General features: G+C 51.8%; 1 long non-coding RNA gene and 2 other non-coding genes across 17 annotated transcripts in view; all 3 read right to left on the bottom strand.

Moving 5' to 3' along the window:
• Positions 1-22,298, bottom strand: part of LOC119093867 (uncharacterized) — a 48,792-nt gene that overhangs the window by 2,908 nt on the left and 23,586 nt on the right. The window contains exons 1-7 of one of the 15 annotated variants that reach the window (XR_005093694.1): positions 14,658-14,704; positions 11,070-11,284; positions 10,372-10,531; positions 2,157-2,256; positions 1,257-1,343; positions 860-981; positions 512-585 (exon numbers count right to left, since the gene is read on the bottom strand). The exons of 10 other annotated variants lie outside the window; for them this stretch is intronic. This is a non-coding gene — a long non-coding RNA (uncharacterized LOC119093867). Of the gene's footprint in view, positions 1-511; positions 586-859; positions 982-1,256; positions 1,344-2,156; positions 2,257-10,017; positions 10,224-10,371; positions 10,532-11,069; positions 11,285-14,657; positions 14,705-22,298 lie in introns of those variants that run through there. 4 more of the 15 variants (XR_005093697.1, XR_005093698.1, XR_005093700.1 and 1 more) reach the window with 4 other exon arrangements.
• Positions 652-721, bottom strand: LOC119094660 (small nucleolar RNA SNORD49). Its single transcript, XR_005093801.1, has one exon. It is a non-coding gene; the product is annotated as a small nucleolar RNA SNORD49 (small nucleolar RNA).
• LOC119094665 (small nucleolar RNA SNORD49) lies at positions 1,045-1,114 on the bottom strand. Its single transcript, XR_005093806.1, has one exon. It is a non-coding gene; the product is annotated as a small nucleolar RNA SNORD49 (small nucleolar RNA).

The following is a 22,298-nucleotide window of genomic DNA, read 5'->3' as shown; positions in this document are numbered from 1 at the left end:
GGCGTACAAAATAAGAACATATACCATTGGTACTAGGAACTATAATTACCAAGACTTCAATGAAGTTAAGAAGTCAACACTTCCACTACCAAATGTAGCCATCCTTGCTCCAACGAACTCCGACATACAACCGAATATGCACGGGCATCGATCACGAACCCAATCGGCAGTGCCAACGATTAGGAACGCCATGCTAACACGGCGTTCTCCGCACCCGTGCTTCAGTTAAGTCTCATGAATCCAATAGGTAGTTTGCCAGCTATCAATGGCGCCATGCTAACACGGCGTGATTATCCAGGGGATGACAAAACCAGAAATGGCGCTAGGACATGGAGACAAAGTCTGATGGCGCCACCCGAATGTCCCAGCCGCCTTGACTCAACCCTAACAACGCCGCTCGCGGTCGCCCGGATGAGGCACGTCCTATATCAGCCAGCTGGCCAATGATCAATGGCTCCGCTGATCGATCGGTGACGTCAGGCGCGTGGGGCCTGCCCGTCCGGGGCCTCACCTCCGGCCGGCGCCGTCTCCATCGCGGCGCGTCCGGTCCCCGCCCGCAGCGCGACAGCTATCACCGCCGGCCTCCTGCGAGCGCAGGACGCCACGTCAGCCGATATTTGGAGCACGGCGGAGCCGAGGCGTGGGGCGTGCAGTCAGACACAGAGGCGACGTCAGTTGTCGATCAGACGGCAATTCCTATCAGTGGAGGATCATCATTCCGCTACGGGCAATTATGTGAAATCGAGCCAGCAACTAGCCACACAAAGCTGCAGTGTGCGTGCCCCATTCCAACAACACTCATGCCGCGAGCCCGGGCGGAACGCGAGCGATCTGCCCGTGGCATGAATCGCGTGCTTACCCGGCCGGCGCCTCAGGTGCTGGCGGGCCGTCGCTGGGGATGAGCGAGCGCGCCATCCTTATAGTCGCGCTCCTCGCACCCCGTCGCCGCGCGCCAGCCGCGTGCCCGGCGTAGTCGGTCTCCTGCGAGCACGCGACGCGGTTACCGGTGCTCGGGACGCGGCGGAGCTGGGACGCGGCGCATACACTCAGACACAGAGGCGACGTCAGTTGTCGATCAGACGGCAATTCCTATCAGTGGAGGATCATCATTCAAGCGCTGCGTGCATGCACGCCCCGCGCCAGACCGAACGCTACACCCACACCAGCTGACAGGGGACGTCCCGACGCTGGAGTGGGCACACGTGCGCGTCACCGGCCGTGGGGCGAACCGCGCCAAACCCCCGTCCGAGCCTCACCTGGGTCACAGGACATTGTCAGCCAGCGGGGAGAATCCAACGAAGGTACTGCCTCCGTGCCATTCGGCACGATGACGTCACACGCGCCTGAAAAACACAGCACGTCAGCATTCACGAGCACTATTCAGGGCCTCAGCAGAGGTGGTGCATCGCCCGTAGACACAATTAGGGATAAGAATAGTTTCCCAATAGCCATGCCCAGCACGGGCGCAGATTTGAGCAGAAGTGTCATCACATGCAAGTCGCAATATCCATTACATTATCAGGCGTTACATAGCTCCCCACCAAGAGTCAATTCGTTCCGCGTCACAAATGCCTCTTATTACTCCAGCACAACGAACTTTTTCGTAAAAGACCATTTCGTAAAAGCTGAGCAGATGGAAACAAACCAAATGATAAGGCACCTCCCCACATTCCCTCAAATGCGTTAGTCGTCCTCCATGATCTACACACGTCAATCTACCTACGCAATAATTGACCAACGTTGAAGAGTTTAACAGGGTTCATTTGCACGCACCGTGTGGCGGGTGTTCGAATCTCTGGAACTTATCAAAGTCAGAAATATTGGAAAACTTGCTCTAGAAAATTCAGAATTGACAAAACGGATGTACTCGAGCAAAAGCAGGGGCTGCTCGCCAAACACTCAAGTCCTGACACAGTGTTTTGGTTTTTAGTTTAGTTTGGTTTTTCAGTTCCTTTTTATTTTTTTCGCAGCCGTCACCGCGCGATTAATTTCGCAAGTTTGGAATACCACATCCCTCAACATATTTCATGATTCTATGAACGAATCCCGCACCAGCAGCCGAAATGCTGCAGGACGTCGTTTCCAGACAACTGCTTAAATAACCACGCAGTGACGGCGTGTTTTTGACATAACGGCGCGCCCTCCCTCGCATTTACCTCGCAGAGGGGCCGAACCAAGCGGACGGCGGGGTACGTCTTCATGCAGCGAGCTGAACCCGGTACCCCACCTGCAGCTGTTTCGAAGTTCGGGGCACGCCTGTATCGGAGGCACGTCAGTAATCTGGTACCGTCTCAGGGCCAGCCTTTATCGGAGGCGCCTCAGTAATCTGGTATCGTCTCAGGACCCTCGACTCGGAGCCTGCCACGCTCGGGTCTCTGCTCGCCCCGGACTGATCCGTTCGACAAGCTGTACGCGCCGCAGTCGACCCCTGCTGAGCGGCTCAGGCAGGTCGGTAACGAGCAATTTAATGCAATGGACCGACGACCAGTTTCCAGCCAGTGCATCCCGGATCCTCTCAGATGACCGGTCTGTTGATGTTGATGTTGATGAGTCTGTGCCTGCTTGATGCTTGTCGGTGGCCGTGCGCATGCCTCTCCGTAAAATATTGTGCATAATGCCACGACGCGTTTGTAGTCTGCTGTCGTTACGTAGCCGAAGGCTTCGAGCAATAATGTTCTCTTTAATTCATCCTAGGTCCACCCAACCATTTCAGCAGCGTAAGCCCGCAGCCCAGAGTGCTAATCGTAGGTTAGACAACTAAAACCATAGCCAAAGACCCAAGTCACGTCCAATCTCGCGCACCATATATCACCGCTTCCATATTGCAAGCCATGTAATGACCTGGAACGCCCCAATGACGGGACAAGCAACTCTGTCCAGTTCCTTTCCCGGCAATGCGCACAAACTTTTTTCTCGAAAAACGGGACTGGTAGCCTCTGCCGCCACACCTCACCCAGCTTATGGTTTCAAGCATCTGTCGCTCTTACGGTTGGGCTAGACTGACTAATTGAACTATAAGCCTAGTCTAATGCCTTAGTATCTAAAATATATGACAAGTATGTAACAACACTAAAGCGAGGGCGATACGATAGTCCGAATATTCATTCCATTCGTACTATTATGTCGTCTGGATCGCTCGCAAACCTCATTGTCGGCACCGGGATGACATGTTACGCTCATAAACCCTCGCCCTGATACGAAGGGGGGCCAACAAGACTACTAAAGCTTTCACGCGCAAACAAATTGTCGGCTCCGGGATGACACGTTAAGCTCATTAACCCTCGTCCTGATGCGAGGGGGTCAGTGTAATCTACTAAGGCTTTGGTGGTACCTTCCTGGCATGCTGCGCAGCCGAGTGCCTCTCCTGAGTATTCTGGAGCATCAATCGTATGTGTTTCGAAACCAAAACCTAGGCATTTTCGGTTTCTCGGCAGCGACGATCTTTTGGAGCGCCGCACGGCCGCCTCACGGCCGGCGCGGACAGCAGACCAATTCGCCGACCGTGCGAGACGGGCAGACACTTCTATCAATAGCCCCACATCATACATATGTGCTCAGCATATTTACAACTAGGGAAGACCTCAAATTGAACCAGGAACACACCTGCTTCTGTTCATCTTTACGTGGCATGGTCTTGCATATGGTCTAAACTCCATTGGTCAGGACTTTAAAAAAAAATGTGACCCTGACCTGGCATAATAGGGTCAATTGTTGACCAAGCACATCAGGCTTACCAATTGCGATACGACTTTGAGGGTTATCAGCTGATTTTCCGCCAGACCTTTTTTAAAATTTTGCAAACGGCATCAGCCAGGGGTGGTATCCAAAACAACGGTGGCATTTGGCCGGAGCGCTTTCTTTCATTTGTTCGGGTATATTTATATATCTATCATTTGTGTGGCAAAGGTTGTTCCGAAGAGGAAAGGGTGAATGCACTGTCGGCCCCGCCGTCCCCGGTCGATGGGCCTGATCGGGACGGTTCGCGGTTTGTCGCAACGGCTGGCTCGGCCAAGGTGGACAGGTCATGCCCTGCGGCGCCAGGCGAAGGCGACATCAAGTTGGGCGCAGACCGGGCGGGGGCGACCGAGATCAGACTCGTGTCCGTTTACATGCGCGCCGTTTAATGGCAGTCAAATTTCTGCTACATGCAACGCCCATGCAATTGCAAACGGACTAGGGTAGCGCCGGAGTGGAGAGAACAGAGAATTTTTAGGCGCGGTGTTATACAAATGTAACACCGCGCGAATATGTCGTGTCTTGCACAGGCAGTTACTACATCTAGCTAGGGACGTATAGCGAAAGGCTCATGGTGCACTTAACATAAACATCCTCAAAAATAGAGCAGTGCGCCTCCAGCAAAAATTAACACCACCTTGAAATTGACTGACGGAACGTAACGAGGTTACGCAGGTCCGGGTGATCTCCGACCGGATTGTCCAGCTAATTTCTTCGATTCACCAGGAACGCTCATATGCATGTAAGACGACTTGGGGCTCTTCCATCAATTCCTCGCACTCCGGAATCTTTTTTCAAGAAACATCGCGTACCATGCTTAATTTTACCGCTCTCCACTGCGGCTTTACCGGCGACTAAGTTTCCCCCTCGTCGATGTCCATTTTTTGCTTGTATCAACCCACGACGAAATTCATCCTCACCGATATTCACCTTTCCTCTGGTCACTTGCGACTAAGACATCTGACATACTTAGCGCCATCAGCAAGCTGTGCGAGAGTTAAGTCTCGTTTTCATGACAATACATCATCCCGGGCACCCGAACCCAGCGGAAAGCCGGCGACTTTTGACTCAACGCAGGCCCATACCCGCCATCAACACCGCCAAAGTCTGGTTCGTCGTTTGTATGGCCACTCACTCCGCTGTGCCGTAGAGCCCGAATATGCACCTAGAACCAAACCTTGACTTACGTTCCACGCCATGTTTGAAGTACGATTGTGGTGTTCACAGCTTTGACCAGCTTACTTTGCTTCAAATACAACAAAAATCAATCGCCCAAGTCTTGGGTCAAGGAAATACAATTTCAAGTTTCAGCTACCGTGATCACCATCCTGTGAATTCAATACAGAACATTCCGCAAATCACTTCAATGTGACGCTCGCCTTTGAATCCATTACAAAAGTTAAATAATTACGCTTCCTGTTTGAATGGTGCAATCATTTCTAATCCGTGCAATTCCTAAAAATTGCTTCCGGCAGTTAAGGGATAGTGGAAAGCAGAAGGGGTCATCCGGAAAGGCCGAGGACAACTTTTTATCGCAGCTGGAAGACCATCTACAATCACAATCGTTCTTCAAAACCCGCAATATAGTGTCCTAGAATTGCCCACTTTGTGTGTAAAGCAACAACCTATGAGGACGAATTTCTCGCTCCTTTTCCCCATTTTTATCATTTTTTTTTTTAACTCCTGCCTGACATTGTCTAATCGCACATGCCAAACCCCAAGCAGAGCCTGGTCGAGAATTTTAATATCCGCATTTTTCCGCGTGAAACTTGATCACTAAATTGCATCACTCCGGAAAATCAGGAGTAAAAAATTCAAGAAGTCTTCTAAATAAAATCTACAAGATGAATATGACCAATTGAGCACTTCTGTTACCAGATTTAAGTCAACTCAGAAGATAACAAAACTTTTTCCAAAGAAATAGCAGTCTTTGTATTGATTCAACTACTTTTTTTCTTGGTACCATACGAGTGTGATCCACTTTACTCTTCCTTCCTTTTCGATTGCCTTTAGAGGTACCATTTGTTGCCTAAAATTTTGACCAATTCCTCCGCAAAATGCCAACTCCAAACTTACTCGTATTTCATACATACACTGAGTTAATTTGCCAGCCGCCCAAACATGTTTGATATGCACCCAAGTGAACAATTCACAGGAATGAAGGAGACAATTTCAGCACGGAGTTCATTTTAACCGCCATTTTTACTCTGTTAAACCCTCGGTTAACCGATTTCTTGGTTCATGGCGGCGCTCAATTATGATAAATCTAAATCTTTCGTGCGTCCAATTCACCAGGCTACCTGACAAACCTATCCTAACGCCGCCTTACAGAGCTTTTGGGACAGACCTGACGCAGCTAATACAGAAGTGCTTGGTGGCGAAATTCTGTCCTCTGGAGATGTTTACCCTGCACGCCTCTTACTTGTTTCGCATTTTAATCTCGTAGGTTGGTGGTCTTGTGGGTAGAGTCCTGTCATAAGACCAATTATGCCACAAGGCACGCAACGGGCTTATTTTGTTCCATATTCTTGAATATTTGCCCCAAATCCTCTAAGCGGCCCCTCACGGCTGCTTTAACCAGATTCTCGCAACAAAAAGTCAGCCCATCCCAATTGAAATGTGAAGCGAACATCTCAAACTTTATCATTAAATATAAATGAACAAGCTTACATAAAAGCTTTTGCTGCAGCTGAAAAGGCAAGCAGCAATACTGGCATGGTCATCTGAAAGTTATGTCACTTTTAGAGAAGAGATTGTTCCGTGGACCATATCCATTATTGCCCTTGACATGGGTTAGCCATGGCAATAAGTTAGTTGTTCAAAGAGATTTGAAGTGTTTTGATTTGTGTGTTGTCAGCTTTGTTTGATATCAATAAGCATACACCACTGAACTGAAAAAACGCAAGCTAAAACCAGTCAAAAATTAGTTTTATCATGTTTTTATCACAACTGCTGCTGTCAACAGAAAGGTGAGTTGAGATGTTAACGTATGGGATATTCTGAGTCAGGTTAAGTTGGTTAAGTGCATGGCAAGTAGCAATGAGAATTGTGCAAGAATCAGTAACTCACAACTGCTGCTGTGACACGAACAGGCTAGGCAGGATGAGATGAAGTAAGGCCCCTTTAGGTTGGGCATAGTTAGGGTACTTTCATGGAAATAAGCATTGGTATTTAGTAGGAAACAGTGACAAAATGTTTGTTTTCCCCGACCCCATCTTAAAGAAGCCAGAGGTATGTCTATTGTGTTTGACTTGATGATAGGCTGATGTGTGTCCAAGTTGTTTTTTTTGTTCGAGTGTTTCATGTTTGTTGAATTTTCCGTTGTTATTTTGTTACCGAATTCCTTCGCTTTGCTTTGTCTTAAAAGTGCTGTGGAAGGGAAGCGCAAATTGCAACATCAAATTATTGGTGTTAATAATTTGTTATGCTCATTACAGTCATCAAATTACTATGCTGAAATGTATTCTGTCCCACTTTAATGGAGTTAATGTTAAAACCCAAAACGTTTTGTCAGGTTTATGATATTCCGTCCATGCCAACTTGAAATAGATGTCTTTGTTTGCTGAAGCATCAGGCACGAGCCCAATGTTCCATCGCTTGTAAATTGATTTTTTTCACTCCCGCACCTTTTTAGCGATCGAATTTTTCACTCCCACCCTAGTTCAAAACGACTCTAGCTCGCTGGCAATATATGAGAACTGCTAGATGCTTTCCCCGCCATATTTCTTTGCTTTCCGGATCTTGTTAGCGACCTGTTTAGCGTCAACCGTGGTGAAATGGAGTTGATGGAACACCATTTCTCCGCTCCGAAAAAGTGCAAGCGTCTTGACGCGAAGCTGCTAATTAACTAAATACTCTTGTTACAGCGCGACCATTTGCGTCACAACGGGCAATAATTGAACGCTGCAGATTGTCCTACATTGTAACATTTAACCATATTCACCATACTCCATATTGTATTGTAACCATATTCACTGCAAAGTAATTTCTGGGTAATTAGCCTTTTCGAGCGGCTGACTAACCTGACGACGCGAGGTCCGGTACCATCCGCGACGCTATAATACGAAACAGCACAAAGGATACCACTCACAAACCGCGAAGTTACCACAGACAGCCTCCATTGCAGAATGCATGGCGCTACTTCGATGAGGCGTGACCCTTTGGGTACCTGTTTCGCAATGTATTTCAGTGGCGACAAGGGTTGCCTCCCGCCTTTGGGTCTTTTAGATGTCTGTGCACGTCACGGTCGTCGCCCGGCACGGCCGCGTCGCATTACCTGCCCTGGCGGGGGGTGGCCGCCGCTCCATCGCCGCACCGAAGTCTCTTTCGCAGAAAATCGCACGGCGGCCACGGGGTTAAGGTACAGACAATTTATCGCGATTGTTGGCCGCGACTGGACAACTGCGCGATCCACACGCACATACATATTTTCGATAAACAATTTATGAAACTTAAAGCGCACAAACCCGATGGTGCGTTGCCGAATTGTTCACGTGGGTTTTTGGGCACCTCAGTTACGCTGTTTTTAAAAGGCGTGAGCATGCAAATACAGTTGATTACATGTGCTTTCTCTTGCCGACAGTTGTTGCTTGACGTAATAATCATTTTACGTGAGCTCGCCCCGCTGGGGAAAACGGACTCAGATGGCGGTACCTTATGCGCATCATGAAAACAGAAGTTGCAAGCGAACCTACCCCTTTAGAGACCAAATTAACTGAGAGAAGCCAGCTAAAACATCATGCATTCACTCCTCTCCACATCACAATTCCTTGTAACATCAAGTTTTTTGAAGGATATTCGACATGCTTAGATCTAAACCCATGTCAAATGAATTCCTTAACCAATTTCCGTTCGCTTGCCAGTCACAAGTATGACCGTTAGAAGATATTTGGAGTCTGGATGTGACGCTATAATGCACAGTTCACACCCCGCCACACCCACCGGCGACAAAAACTAAACGTGAGAATCTATCGAGACAATGTGTTTCAAACCCAAATTCCGACTTTTACAAACTTGTTCTAGTCACGAAGTAAAACAAAATGAGCGCCGTCAGAGGAGTCCCAATTTCGCACCGGCCGTCACTGGTGATCTTGCTGTTTTCTCAATGGAATGTCTCCGTCGTTAATCAGGTAATAACGACACATGACAGCATGCGCTTTAGCTGGGCAATGGTCATGCAACTGAGCTCCATCGTCACCGCGCCATTGTCACCACGCACCATTGACGAAACCCGCCCCGCTTACGTACTTGTCGATCCATGAGATTGGTCAGTCCCGAAAAAATCGTGCCAATGCGTGAAGCAGAAAACCTTAAATCAACCAGGTGGTATCTACGCGCAGTTGCCAGAAAGCGACACGCAATAGAAATAAAAGAAACGCATCCTCCCCCAAAGCGAATGTTTCACCTTTGAAGGTAATGGAGCACGCATCACATATGATGGCAGGCCCACTAAAAACTGTCGGTATACTTTCCAAGTGGAGAAGACTGCTCTCCGCAACATATCAATGCGTCACCGCACCTCGCGCATTGATTGAGAGCCAATTGACGACAGTTATACGGCGCCCACGAACGTTAGATACGAGGGCCTCCGCAATCATGTTTCTTGGCATTTATCACCGCATGGCTTATGGAATAGTAGGATTTTAATGGCATTATGACGTCACGAACGCCAAGGCGAGTTCGAAATACCCTCAACAACATGCCCTCCCCATTTCCGCGGGCCTGCCCTCCCCATCAGAACCTAGATGGGTTTAGGTCTTATTTATTTGTTGAGTGGTTTTTAAGGCGCGCTGACTACTGAGGCCATGTTGCGCCCATAACAGTCAAGTGACTACCTTGATGTGCCAATGGCCAAAAATCCCAGATCTGTCAAAAATGAAAACAGCTGAGTCGTCACCAATGATGTCCCGATAGGAAAGTAATGGAGCAACTCATCCCAAGTAGCGTAACCGCTTTCGGTTGGTCATCTGGGCTTGAGAGCGCGGCGACTGCCTGGTCATGCAGCACCCAGAACAAAATGTTGATCAGAGCTTTTCAACAGCGTAAGAACCTCCCATGTACAGTACAAACTCCTTGGGCAGGCACATACGAAGCGCACAACTTAAAATGCGATACCCGCGGTTGACTTAAGCTAATAATACAACTGCCATTGCATGCAATGTACACGCTCCTTTCGCAGCACATGCTTTCTACGGATGGACGCACCCAGTCTTCATCTTCCGCCCAAAACTCTAATGAGCCCGCGATCACAAATTTGCAAACATTCAACCGAAGGAAACTTACTTGCTCATCTTGGTCCAAAGCTGGTCCAAAGCTGAAGTATTTCGGCTCATCCCGCCACCGTTCTGCCCTTTCACCTTGTACCACCAAGCCAGATGACCGACCCACCACAGGGCCGACACCGTAGGCAGGGTGGCGGGTTGATATCGCAGCGACATGGAGAACGCCGGGTTAGGACGTCACCCAACATCCAACGTGCACTGCTGCGACACGACCAGTGCTCGGGGGCAGCGGGTCTAGGCGCAGTGCCCACAGTGGGGAGCAGCGAGCCTGCCTTGGCGTGCAACGCTAGTCAAACCGGTAGCACTAGCTATCATATAGCAAATGCAGCGTGGCGGTCCACGCGTCGGCACTCACCTCCACGTTTGCAGTCGGGCGATGCGACGGCCAGCCCCGCGCGCCAATTGGCCGGAGGGCGGCGATAACGACCGGACGAGCGACGCTCTGACTGTGACGAGGAGTTGGCTGCTTTCGGCCATCGCGCGGACACGGAGGCTGGCGAGAACTCAACCAGCTGCTGGCAAAGACAAGCGTCCACCACCAACTTAAGTGGGCCATTCCAGATGCTACGCCGGCTGACCGAGTGACACCAGGCAGTGTCGTGCGAGTCTCAGGCTCGGGACGTCAGTAAACGTCACGATTTTGCAGCGTCATGGCCAGCGATGGCGGTGCTCGTCCCGCTGAAGCATCTTCTTAGCGGTACGCGTGTGGTGTATGAAAATAAAGCACTAGTTTTGAAAGTGATCGGTTTGTCACTGTCCTGGAGTTAGAAGCCAAAATTTAGCGCGACTTGGCTCGCAAGCGCCGCGGAACCCGGCAGCTTCAAGGATGTGACTGAATATTTTTAACCGATGTTGGGAGTCCGTACCGCATGTTTCAACCGCATCGCCGATTGATTCCTATACGGGCCTGAGCGTCTGGGGCCGGTCTCCGTGATGCTTTTCAGACGCCTCGCCAGACACGAGACCACGCGAATCTACGGGGGACGACATGCTCCAACGTTCTACTTGCGAACTCCCCCGGGCTGCTTCTTCCTTCTAGAATGCAATACTCACCAGCTTGGTATCCACCGCCGCTACGCAAGCTAAGGTGGTTCGAACAGCGGCGGGCGAACGCGTAGGCCGTTCGGCAAGGACAATTCTTGCGAGCAGACCGGGGAAACCAATTTATCCCGTTGCTGGCAGCTAGCAGCTCGACAAAGCGCCAAGAGGCTGGAATTGGCCGCCATCGCCTTTTCCTGTCAACCCAAGCGGCTGCAGGCTTCGGCGTCCTGGAAAATAATTAAGTGTTGAGAGAGGCTGCTCCTTCAGTCCCCTATGCAGCCAATTCCGGAAGTGTTCCGCATGTCTCGAAAACTGTGACAATCTCCCCTGCAGTGAGAATGAACGGTAGTATATCAGGGCTGCCTTATCCAGATGCCACCGCTCACTGACTTCTCCATAGCTCCAGATCCACAAATGTTTTTTCGTCATTTGATTAAGCTCATGCGACTCCAAAACACCTAATATACCATACTTTGCGTGTGCCCACCTTCAACTCCATGGACCCCAGTCACCGTCGAAATAAAAACCATTCCATGGAGTTACCACGCCATGACGCTCCGTGCATCCGAATGCAAGGCTTCACTGTCCTGCGTCCACGGATTTGGCCATGCCAGATTTGACTGATGAGGGGAGCAAACGATCTCCATCACCCGAGTGATCGAGTGTGATTGAACGTGTATTTAGCCGCAAAACAATCATTCCACTGTCCTTTTATTTCACCGTTCGACCAATCCACACCTTGGAAATGTATCTGAACACCGAAATGTTGGGACCAACATTTCAGCCTGGGACTCTCCTCCGCGAACACCGCCTTGCCGCGTCTCTCCACAACCATTTTGCTGAAAACAGCCTCAGCACATCTCCCCTGGCGCGTGCCATCTTGAACACCCTCGGCGCATCTCGCCCACTCATCGTCCCCACATCAGCTGGAACACCTCGGCACATCTCCCCCTCTCCCTCACCGCGCCCCGTATGTCGACACGGCCTCAGCGCCGGTCTCCACCCTTGGGGCATTCGCGGGAAATATGGCCCTCCTCGCCACACGAGTAACAGGCCCGGCCACCGCCGCCTCCGCTCGGGCAATCTCGCGAGATGTGGCCTTCTTCACCACACTTGTAGCAAGTTCTGCTGCCACCGCCACCATATCCACCTCCGTAGCCACTGCCGCCTCCACTGCTGCAATCTCTGGAGATATGACCCACCTCGCCACACCTGTAGCAGGCGCGACTGCCACCACCTCCTCCTCGCGGGCAATCACGGGATATGTGGCCCTCCTCGCCACAGGAGTAGCAAGAACGGTTTCCACCACCTCCGTAACCACCGCCGCCACTGGGACAGTCGCGCGAGATATGGCCTTCCTCGCCACACTTGTAGCAGCTGCGGCCACCGCCGCCTCCTCCTCCACCAGGGTAGTACCGAGACATGATCTGGTTTTCAACCTTGAACAACGTAAATTTTGCACCATCGTCATGTTTATCTCAGCCCTATTTCACCGACACTCACAACATATACCTCACAAATTTATGCATATAAGTTCAATGATAGGTGAAGGAAGGATGCAGACATAACAAACCAAGCCCCTTGCAAACAAGCCATGAGATGGGGAAATAAGACACTAAGATGGGGGATCAACACAAAAATTTACAACCAAGACAAAATATGTGCTGAACATGTGAATTGTAACTTCCACACTACAAAAATTTCCACTTAATTTTTAAACCTGCTGCACATGCCCCCAATGTCACTAGGCAACAACTCCACATACACCATATCCACAGGGCATGATGCAATTAACTGCACTGTATGTCCCTGAAATGTCAAGCTCTCATTCGTAACACACAAAAGCACCTCAATTACTTATACAAAACTGATTTATTGCTGTTGGGTATCAACCACATGAGTTACTTGCACCTACCCAAAAATATCTGAACATATATGCCTTGAAGCTTCTTATTGATACACCTCTTTCAGAACCCCTGGTAGCATGGCACACAAGATAATTATGTTCCAGCCATTGCTCTTCAAATCTCCACACCACGACTTGGACTCCATACGTCAGCCGGCACATTAATCATCTAATTTCAGAACCAGGATCAATTCAGAAGCAAATGCCAACCAGGTAAGGAGACCACCCCATGTCAGGATACTTCCAGGTGGGCTTATCAGTACCACTTAACATACTGACCTTGTTATCTACAAATCATACAGATACTTCTGTGCCACATCATTCCATACAAAAATTCTCAACATTTCTTTTCCTACTCAAACTTCACAACAGCTAATGAAGATGTTTGAGTTTGAGTTTGGGTTGAGTTTTTTTAGTTGAGTGAGTTTTTGTGTTCACTGAGTTTTTTCCGCAGGTACAATAAATACAAACCATGCAACCGAGGCAGCCTAAGCACATAATATAAAGAGCGGACCATATCCACGCCACCAGGTCCTGCACCCACATGTCTATACAGGACAAGATGTGCTCAGAACTTATATCCCAATACTAACCAACTCTTGTATTGTTAATGGCCAACTCTATAACAAGCACTGCATAGCACTATTTGTATATAACACATTTCAACCTACATTAACTAACCAGCTTAAATTAATTTTTCAAAACAACTTAGATGCTTTAAGTATAATCAGTAGCTATCTTAGGCACCACCGTACAAATACCATGAGTAAAAAGTTATTTTTAGAAAGAAAAATTGACATGGCCACACAGCTTTAACAAACTTAATGTCTTAATAGCCTGGACATACACATGCTGGCAAACAGCCAGCTGTTTCTTTACACCAACACAGAAAAATGAGAACTTAACATATCATATTTTATCCACACACAAAATCTCCCACATTTTTCATATTGTACTTTAAAAAGGAAACAAGAGCTATGGCACACCTTCCAACCCCTACTATGGGACAGCAGATCTGCCATTGCCTATAACACTTTTGAAATCCTCCTTGAACCTCAACAAATACATGTGAGCAGAGTGACATGATGAACCCCATGAACAGACTAGAACCAAGATCCAGCATACCAAGGTTATGCCAATCAGGTCATTTAAACATTGTTTCAATGTCCGTAACTTAACCTCCAAAACAGCTAACCCAACAAAGACCAGTCACACTTTTGTACCATAAAAATAACACAGATACAGTTCACACATCCAATGTGGCACAAACACAGCAATGAGGTGAACTGGTGAATGACAACAGGGCAGGCTGAGCGCCTTCAACGCGAAAAGAACCCGCGCAGGCGGGGAATCCCCAGCCCCGTGAGTAGCATGGGATGCTTCGCCACATTCAGCCCCTATGACTTCACGCATCACAGAGTTCACCATTAAAACCAACCAGATTGCAATGAAAACCCCGAACGCTACTCAGCCAGCACATAAGAAACAATCCTTTCAACCCAGGTCACAAAACTTAGCAAGCCCGTTACGTCCCACAAACCCAACTAATGGCTGCCACGAGCGGAGAAGGTACGGAACTTAAATCTACACGCTGTGATCTGTACACCAATCACCGCCCAATTAGACAACTACGACACTAAACACCAAGTTCGCCATGAGCCACGGCAGCAGCCGGCAATCCACACGCAACTTACAGATATTAACGCGCAGTCCACCAAGCGCCCCCTCTCCTCTCCAGTTCCTGCAACAGAAGGAAGTACGCAGTTACTGCAGCAGCATTGCCAAAATATTTGAGTTTATTTGTCACGAAAGAACTTGTCTCAAACACTTCACATACAGAACGTTCTACAGCCTAAGAAGGAATCTTTTAATTAAATGCACAGCTGCACAATTGCACAAAGTCGTCACTTAAACTTCTTCACTTTTGCATCTAATTTCTGCCCCTAACATCAGATGTTTTTTTATATTTTGCAAGGAAGTGCGCAGCTACGATGTGCCGCACCGTCATTTTCCAAATTTTGCGCGATGGTTACGATATGCGCGGCTGAGTTTGGTAAAACATATACGACGAAATTTTCAGGCGATTGGCTGACCGAACGCTCCAATCCCCAGTCGGCCGGTGCGCCGCAGGCCCACAGGCCTGTCCCCCCCCCCCCCACAGACGCTGTGGAGAGGGGGGGGGGGGGAGAGGGCAAGCTCAGGGCGTGCCTCAGAAGCTTTTTCTGGAAACAAGCCCGATGGAGGAGGGGAGGGGCGGAGATTATTTCTCTTTGTGCAAATATCGGGAAGTAAAGCCTTCCAGCTTCCCAGGGTCATCCATTTCGACACTGCCTCTCCTGGGGAGGTGAAATTCTACGAGCGGGTAGGCATACTAGGTCATTGAGGAGGCATCTGCCTTCAAAGGGTAGATGCCAAAATACGGCCTGAAAATGGGCTGGTGAGAGTTTTGAAAGTGAATAGATAGTTCGCAGTACGCCAGGTTTTGCATGCGCTTTAATTTCGTTGGCTGCTATTCGAGAGATTAGGCTTGTTGCAGCATATTAGGCGGAAATTAAGTCGAAAGCTTTAAAGTTCTGAAGACGATGAGACAAAGGGCATAGAATTGGAAATTCTTCTGAAAAACCAAGCTTGGTAATGAAGGCCGTTCTGTCGTACATTCCTTATCTAGGCCCTGCTTCCGTCCGTTGTCGGCGGCCACCGCCCTGGCTCGGCTGTCTTCCGCATGGCTGAACGCGAGCTGATCCTATTGCTGCTTTTTGCATATTTCTGGACCAGCATTGCTTCGAACTGGGATGTAAAACATATGTTTGACACATGCAACAGCACCCTTCCGAATTATCTTTCCATACACCACAGCAACCCAGAAGGAAGCCTGCGGGAAGCCGCCTGCCTTAGGTATGAATTGGCCGACAAACATTTCATTGTCCATCATTCGACTTGATCTGCTTTTGTGTGCGAGCGGGGCCGTAACTAAAGCCTTCCTAAGAGGCACACACGAGGGTTGAAAGCCACTCTCTGTATGTTAATCCCACCACAAAAATCCCTGGATATAGTTTACTTGTTAACAAAGGGTACGGTTTTCTTCGTGTTATTGTTATTTTTTACTTGTAACTAGAACAGAAGCCAGAGGCTGCTGTGTGATCAGTTCTGTTTGTATTTTTAAGGTCAGTAAACTGCAGAAATCAGGCGTTGAACGACCGCGTGAAATAAATCACAGGCGCTCTTAATTTGCGATGACTTGTGGACTCCTTATAAGCCGACACAATTATTCGGAAGCTTTTACAGAACGTTTTATCTGCGTTCTTCAGGCGTTGAGGAGATTCTATTTGAATTACGATTCAAATACCAAATGGTATGGTACATACCACGGTTCGATCAAACGTTACAGAATCGTCAGGATTAAGCAGCCGACCCTCGTCCGCGCTCCTTCACGTCACCCAGGCGGCCGCCGCCGGCGCCACCGTCAGCGCTGGCAACAACGCATCTCGTGCTGCACAGCTCGTGCGGCTGCTGTACCTCTACGCGTCGGGCACCTCCGCTCCCCCGCGGCCGCACAACATCTACCCCCCCCCCCCCCCCACCCTGATTCTCATGGATCACAACAGCGCATTACGGATCATTGCAACAATGGCACTGCGGCGCCCTCCGCAGGCGGGTGCTCCGGCGCAGTGGCACCAGCTCGTCCCTGGCCTGCCCAACCGCACGATCTGCCGGCCCAGGCGCGTCTGCGGCCGCGCCAGCACCGTCCTCCGCCTCCGGTTGATAATCCACAACTGACACGTACATCGGCGGCCCATCGTCGGCACTGTCACCTGTCCCCGTCGCCGTCTTCGCCCACTCCGCACCGAGGCCGAACGTCTCTCACGTGCCACGGCACTCCGTTGACTTCTACCACCTGCCGCAACACCACACCCGTCATACTTCCGACGCTGGCGCGGATTCCGTCGTCTCCCATCGCGGGGGTCACATTATAAGGGTGGGACCGCCTCGGCCACAGCACAACGACGCCTCGCACCGGTGACCTTAACGGTCCGGTGGCGGCGTTCTACTACCCACTCCGTTGCCACCCGGCTCGTGAACAGCTCGGAACCTCATGGCCCTTCCCCAACGCGCCGCGACAGCGGCCCGCTGGTGCCCACGAAACACAGTGTCGTTATTAGCCAAAACCTCCTCCGGAGCCCCACGCTTGAGAAACAGCTGTTCTGGGTGACCGACGACCTCGGCGGCACCGGCGCGGCGCAGGGGGCGCCACACGCAGAAGCGGGATGGTCCGCAGTCGATGATGGTGAGGAAGCTCTGTCCGTTGTGGCGCGTGACGTCAATGGCGACGCGCTGCCACGTGGTAGCCACGCCGAGCGAGCCGTGTCGCCTCCGCAGCGGCGCTGGGTCGATCGAGCGGCACGCATCACAGCCCTCCACCACCGCACGTGCTACGGCTCGCGTGACGTCACGCGACACGGCGTGCGACGTACGGCGTTCGACGGACCCCTGGGTGACCCGCCCGCTCGCACGACTCTCGGACCGACGCACCAAGCACGTTCCCCTCGCCAATGGCGGCATGCGCCGCGTTATCACCGGGCGGCGGCGGCTCGCCCACGGTCGCCGCGCTGACGCCTGGCGACGGCAGCTCGCCCACAGGAGTCGCACTCGCATCACGGAGCCACTCCTTGGGCACACGCGTCAGCGTGTCGGCTCGGTTCTCGGCTGATCGCACGAGCGCCACCGACAACTGCAGCCGCAGCTCAGACCAGCTGACAGACGATTTCGACGCGCCGCCGGATCAGCAGCTCACCGTGCGCCTTGGTTCGGAGTCGCGCGCGATCACTGATGGCGTCACCAAGCCAGCGATGAACGGTAGCCGAGTCGGTGCGGAGGCCGATTGTCCGTGCTCCCCAGGCGACGGCCAGGTTGGCGCCTCGGATGGCCGCGTCCAGCTCGGCCATGTTGATGTGCGTGGCTTCATCCCATCTCAGCCAGCAAGCGTCCTCGATGACGTCACCGTCCGCCGACCCTACCACGACCCCCGTAGCCAGGGAACTCGCGTGCGCTCAGGTGACCATGTCTTCACCCTCCACGCACCACGGGCCGGGTCGTCACTGTTCAGGCGTCCTGCGACGTTGTCCATCTGAGCGCGCAGCGTTGCATTCTCGGTGACGGCATCCCACGTCCGCGTCAGTTGGTTCACGCGCCGTTTAAACCAGGCCGCTGCAGGCCTAAGCCGTCCGCACACGGGCAGGTGTGCGACCATTTGCCAACACCGCGCAAACACGGCGCGGCGCGTCACAAGAGCCGGCGGCGCGCCCACAGAGTTGTCCCGCACCCATCGCAGTTCTCTGCATTCTGCCTGGACGCGCAGGCCCAGCAGCCGGGCCCCGCTGGTCGCCCGCTCCGGGGGCTTACAGTCTAGCCCAAACTCCGCGAAGTGGGCCACCACACGCCCTGCACTGAGCACAGCTTCATTTACGAGGAGATAATCCATGTATGGAAGGCAGCAAGCTGTACGTCCGGGTCCTGCTCCAGCACGGACCGCACAACGGCCGTCATCACCAGAGGGGCGACGTTCAGGCCGAGACCCAAGCGCGTCAAACAAAACCGCTGGCCCTGAATCATCACAGTCCGGAACAGCGAGAGCCACTCCTCTACATGCACCTGCAGGTACGCACGCTTGAGACGTACGCACGTACGTACGTACGCCACCGCCACGTTCGCACCGTGGCGGCGCCATCTCCAGAGCTGATCAGCACACACGTCAGTGTCGGCTGTGCGGGCCGTCACAAAACCGTTCAGCTCGCCGTAGTCCATCACCGGGCGCAACTTGGACTTGTTGCGCTGCTGCACGGTCATCAACGGTACCAGCCCCCTCGCCGTCCCATGGCGACCCTCATCATACGGCACCAGCCAACCCTGTACGACCCACGCGTCCAACTCGGCGTCATATTCGCGACGAGCGGCTGGCGGCACAGCATACTGGGCGACAGTGTTCAGACACTCCGGTCCCACGCCGTCCGACCATTTCCAACCAACGGTCCACCTCCGCCCCGCCGCGTCGAAGCACACACTGAAATCCGGGGCATCCATGCTCGACGGGACGCGACACGCGGCCCCACAGAAGCAAACATCAGACGGGGACAGTACGGCACACCCCCCAGCGCCGAGATGCCTGCCACCCCGAGGACTATGTCCACCCCCAGCGGCCGTTTCCCCACCACCACCGTCTCGAGCGAGGCGCGACGTCCCGTTGGCACCTCCACAACCACACTGCCGACCACGCAGCACCTCAGCTCGCTTCCACTGATGGTAGTCACTCGCACCTGCCGCGGCGTCTACCGCGCGCAGAAGGGGGCGTAGATGTTTTCTGCGCTGCCGGTGTCAATCAGGGCGCTACACTCCCGGCCATACACCCTCATCCGCGTGACGGGCAGCGCACCGCTCAGTGCTGCGCAGGAGAGGGCGGCGGTGCTGACCCGTCCCTCCGGCTCCGTTTCCCGGTCGCTGCTGGCACATCGCCGCGATGTGACCGAGCTCTCCGCAAGGCCAGCAGTGCAGGTGACGCGGGGCGCGTGGCAGTTGACTGTGCGGCGACACACGGCGCTGGCCGGGGGACGGCACCGCGGCCCGTCGCGGCGCTGCTGCTGCCGAGACCCGTTCATCGCTGAGAACGGCACGAGCACGAGCCAGGACGGTGGTCAGGTCCAATCCTTCAGCCCTGGAGCCGGCGCGGATGGTCTGGTGTCCGGTGTCCGACAACCCCGCGACGAACGCGCAGGCCAGCGCGCGCTCCAGCAGTCCACCGAACAGGACTGCCAGCCGCCGGAAGTCGGCTAGAAACACGTCCGCCGCGTCACCCGGCATCAGTCGTCGAGTGGCGAACATCTCGTAGGCGGTATACTGATCAAGGGCAAACGCGGAGTTTAGTGCGCCCCGCACAGCCTCCAGGGAGCAGCGGTCGGTCACCGGCAACTGCGACCAGACGTGGAACGCACCGCCGGCGAGGCGCAGAGATATGACCGACTCGGCGGCCACCTCCTTCAGCCGGCACAGCATCTGCACGCATCATCCAGCTCACATTACCGGTCCCGTCGTACTCGGGGACGACGTGAGCATCGAATGTTGGTGCGGCGGCTGCTACGGTACAGTACGACGGTACAATCAAACGTTACAGAATCGTCAGGACTAAGCAGCCGACCCTCGTCCGCGCTCCTTCACGCCACCCAGGCGGCGGCGGCCGCCGCCGTCAACGCCGACAACAATACATCTCGTGCTGCACAGCTCGTGCGGCTCCCGTGTCTCTACGCGCCGGGCACCTCCGCCCATCGCGGCCGCTCAACACAGGCATCACGGAGGTGGATTGTATGTCGATATGTTTGATTGAAATTTGAAGATGAAGATTTTGATGGTAGATCGAGTGGTCAACAATGTGTTTGAACATGGCAGAGCCATGTTTGTCTGGAAACGTTTAGAATTCAGTCAGGATCGATAAGTGATACAATTTATGCAACGCGGCTTTTAACATGCGCACTCGCAGATGTTAGCAACAAAAATTCAACGCTAGTCGTTGCAGGTTCCATGGGCCACGGTGCGTCGGCCCAGTCCGCAAATATTGAACCGTGACCAAACAGATGGACGAAAACAATGACGATTCTGAAAAAAGCACCTCTGAACGCTTCAGGACATCAAAGCTTGCATCTACGAGGCAGTCTGGGCGCATATTTCACGTGTGCGATTTTTAGACTGACGATAAGAACGGATTGGCCCTTGAAGTACCGCGAAGTGGTGCTGGAATCTGGTAACGGAATTGAAAGAGTAGAGGTAGAATCTTTTTTCATGTTTCTGTAACTATTAATCTGCCCAGAAGACAGGTTAGCACGGCGCCCGCCGTCTGGTGGCGCTTGAAGTGGCCGACGCCGTCCGGTTATACGGAGGCTGCAACCTAGGGCATCGCTGTCCCTGCTACCGGGGTCGCGGGCGGTCATGTTCAAGCCTTTGATGAATCTTTTCGCTAATCCGTTTTGAAAAAAATGAACCATTCTCAGGCAAACGTGCCCTTGCTCTTTTTTTTTCTTCTTAAATTCATTTCGACCCATTTTATTCAACAATGATGAGACCCTCACTCTACTCAACAATAATTTGAGACTCCTCGTTTCCTTCGGGACAAGGGGCTCCTTGAGTAGAACACCAGGGGCATATTACCGGTTCCGGTCAAGGGCTGAAGGGTAACTCCGTCCCATCGCGAAGGGTCTTCTGGCTGTCATTCTAGCGGCACGGGGCGGGATCTCCTGGTCGATCCGGAGGCCATTGGAAGGATATGTCATATCACAGTGCTCCCCTCCTGATACGGGAAGCCTTCTGACCCGAGCAGTTGGCCCCTGATCAGCACAGGAAACCCCATTCACGCAAAACATCCTGATCGCCGCAGGCGGTCCGATAATTGTCACATATACCCCAGTTCTATGTTTTCGGTATTCTTCATAGGTATTGAGGACCTCCTGAATGTAGATTGTGGATGAACTGGGATCATAGATTTATATTAAATGGCCAATCCATGTTGGTCTTAAAATGTTCAGGATTGATTCAAAATTGATTACGGACAAAAACTATGGCATATGGCCTTGAACATACGCGCTCACAAATCATAGCGACAACAGCCTGGACGCCCGGCATTGCAGTCTCCATAGGCCGTGCAGCGCGGCACGTCGGCCTGTCGCTGTGACACGAAACGATGGGCAATAAACAAACGAAAAAAGATAACGCACCTTGAGGAAGATGGCTGGTGAACTAGGTGAATCCGAATATATGTTTCAATGTGATGCAAAAGGAAGCTCTACACAACCTTAATCTGAAAAGCGGCGAGGGGGGGGGGCAATAAACGCTGCTGGTTCCCACCTTGAAAAGTGGGGACCATGGCTTCACTGCCCCATCCCCCCCCCCCACACCCTGTTCCTACACCCATTGCCTGACTTGACTTAAGTGAAAAAGTACAATTTGAGCGAAATTGGTGAAATAAAGGAAACCGGGCAATCCCTAGATCTGGTAGCACATCCGTGAATATGGAGAGTACAACCAGAAATATCTAGGGCGAAGGTGGTCCCACATTCTATGTTTTCATTCATAATAATGATATGTTGCTTTTCATTATGATAAGAAGAAAAATCGCACATTTAGGTAGAGTTTCATGCCAACTGGAGATTCCATTAAATCCCGATATGAACCTGAACATGAGCTAAAGTCTGGTGCCAACTTGACGACCTTTCCAAAGTACACAACTGAGAAGCCTACAAATTAGCGCGATTAGTACATATGTAACGCACAATCAAAAACATGGCATGAAAGGCATT

This window comes from Pollicipes pollicipes, unplaced genomic scaffold (genome assembly GCF_011947565.3).
Source record: "Pollicipes pollicipes isolate AB1234 unplaced genomic scaffold, Ppol_2.1 Scaffold_4002;HRSCAF=4701_pilon_pilon_pilon, whole genome shotgun sequence".
Classification (NCBI taxonomy): Eukaryota; Metazoa; Arthropoda; class Thecostraca; order Pollicipedomorpha; family Pollicipedidae; genus Pollicipes; species Pollicipes pollicipes.
This window is presented reverse-complemented; position numbering and strand designations above follow the sequence as displayed.